Below are 2609 nucleotides of genomic sequence, written 5' to 3'. Positions count from 1 at the left end.
GGTTGAGTACCTACTTTGACATAGGTATGACGTCATTGGTTGAAGCCGACAGGTGGACAACGAAGCGTGGATTTATCCTTTGTTTTCGACAGAACTCTAATTTGTCTGTTAAAACATAGATTCCTAATTCATGGAACGAAATGCCTTTCGAAATGGTTTTTTTCTGCTTGCGTGTCGAAAAATAAGGTGGGCGTGCGTGCCTTATCGCCTTTGTGCCACTCCAGTTCGAATCCTTAATACCAGTACAGTGCTGCCACATTTCCGTGGTTTCTGGTAGCGATCGCTTGAAGACGAGCTGCCGATATGTGATTCATTTCGCATTCAGACTGTGCGCCATAGGTCAGATGCCATAGTCGGCATTGCTTAATGATGTATTTCATTTCCTAATTTATAGCAGTGAGCATCATTTATATGTGGCCTCTCACGCTGTTGTCTATCCCGTGATCTGACACAACAAGATGTTTCCTCAGCGATGAGTCGATTAAGCGTCCCACACACGACAGATACATCACCGGCAATGTTGTGAGCAATATAGCCTGCAATCGACCACACAACACGCTTTACCTAGCAATTTCAACGAGCATTTCGAACGCCACTATGTCAGGAATTCCTCTTATCTAAATTTATCTGCCATGATTAGCAAAACTCAGTATGTCAATTAATTCTGGAAAACAAAGCATTGAAATCTGTTAAAAATGTTTTGGAATATTTCATGTTGGAAACCATAAAATATCAACTACGTTGTTGTCCAAATTTCAACTGTCTCCTCTTCAACTTTTTCCTGCCCAGTATCCAGTACCTCCATATTCTCCGGATCTCAAAACATGCGACTCCTTTTTGTGGGGCTATATTAAAGGCAAGGTGTACAGCAATAACTCCAAAACCACAGCCATTCAGCAGGTCATCGACAGCATCGATGTTCTGACACTTCAGCGGGTCATGCAGACTTTTTGCTATTCGTCTGCACCACACCATCGCCAATCATGGCAGGCATATCGAACATGCCGTAGCGTAAATAATTTTACATGTTGAATAAAGTTTGTACACGCCGTAGTTTGCAACTAATTTACGTTATTTTTATGTTGTTATTGTCGTTGTGGTCTTCAGTCCTGAGACTGGTTTGGTGCAGCTCTTCATGCTACTCTATCCTGTGCAAGCTTCTTCATCTCCCAGTACTTACTGCAGCCTACATCCTTCTGAATCTGCTCGGTGTATTCATCTCTTGGTCTCCCTCTACGATTTTTACCCTCCATGCTGCCCTCCAATACTAAATTTGTGATCCCTTGATGCTTCAGAATGTGTCCTACCAACCGATCCCTTCTTCTAGTCAAGTTGTGCCCCAATCCTATTCAATACCTCCTCGTTAGTGATATGATCTACCAATCTAATCTTCAGCAATCTTCTGTAGCACCACATTTCGAAATCTTCTATTCTCTTCTTGTCCAAACTAGTTATCGTCCATGTTTCACTTCCATATATGGCTACACTCCATACAAATACTTTCAGAAACGACTTCCTGACACTTAAATCTATACTCGATGTTAACAAATTTCTCTTCTTCAGAAATGCTTTCCATGCGATTGCCAGTCTACATTTTATATCCTCTCTACATCGACCAGGCTCAGTTATTTTGCTCGCCAAATAGCAAAACTCCTTTACTACCGTAAGTGTCTTATTTCCTAATCTAATTCCCTCAGTATCACCCGACTTAATTCGACTACATTCCATAATCCTCGTTTTGCTTTTGTTGATGATCATCTGATATCCTCCTTTCGAGAGACTGTCCATTCCGTTCAACTTCTCTTCCAAGTCCTTTGCTGTCTCTGACAGAATTACAATGTCATCGGCGATACTCAAAGTTTTTATGTCTTCTCCATGGATTTTAATGCCTACTCCAAATTTTTCTTTTGTTTCCTTTACTGCTTGCTCAATATACAGAAAGTAGACAAATCCACGCCACGTCATGTTGGGACACATCTGCATGCTCGCATGTGCTCTACACAATGTTAGGTAGATGTCCAACATTCTGAGCACCTTCAGTGTATAATATAGAGTACGCCTGTATTGATGACCTCGTCTGAAGCATCTGGCAACCAAACTATAATCATACATTAACCAAAAAATGTTACGAGAAGTGGAGCAACCAATTTGAAAGAAGCCTGCCTGAGAGAATTATGTTGTCAGTAAGGAAGCAGTAACGAAATTGTGGCTCAAAAAAAATCCATGACTAACATTGTTGACTAATCATTAGGTGTCACGTGAATAACATTGAATATACTCAACAGTTATAGTTCTTAAAAGGTAGCTACATCAACTTAATATAAGTAAGAAGTATTTGATATCTAAATTCTAGTAAATTTATATTTCCCCACAGCAGAGTGTTCTCGATACAAAGCTGCAATGTTTCTTAGCCCATCGACTGCGATTTTGGAGGAAACAACACACCTCCAGCAGCTTGATGTTCACAACAGAATGAAATCGGACATGCCTTCTTTCTATTGGTACCTACTCAGGCTTTACAGTTTTAAAAAGTGCGTTCCTTCAAGTTCATATAAGAATGTAGTATTTTATTTCCAAAATGCAGTAAATCTTTGTTTCCTCAAAGCAGG

The sequence above is a fragment of the Schistocerca americana genome, chromosome 10, assembly GCF_021461395.2.
Source record: "Schistocerca americana isolate TAMUIC-IGC-003095 chromosome 10, iqSchAmer2.1, whole genome shotgun sequence".
In the NCBI taxonomy this organism is placed as follows: domain Eukaryota; kingdom Metazoa; phylum Arthropoda; class Insecta; order Orthoptera; family Acrididae; genus Schistocerca; species Schistocerca americana.
Note: the sequence above shows the minus strand (reverse complement) of the source record.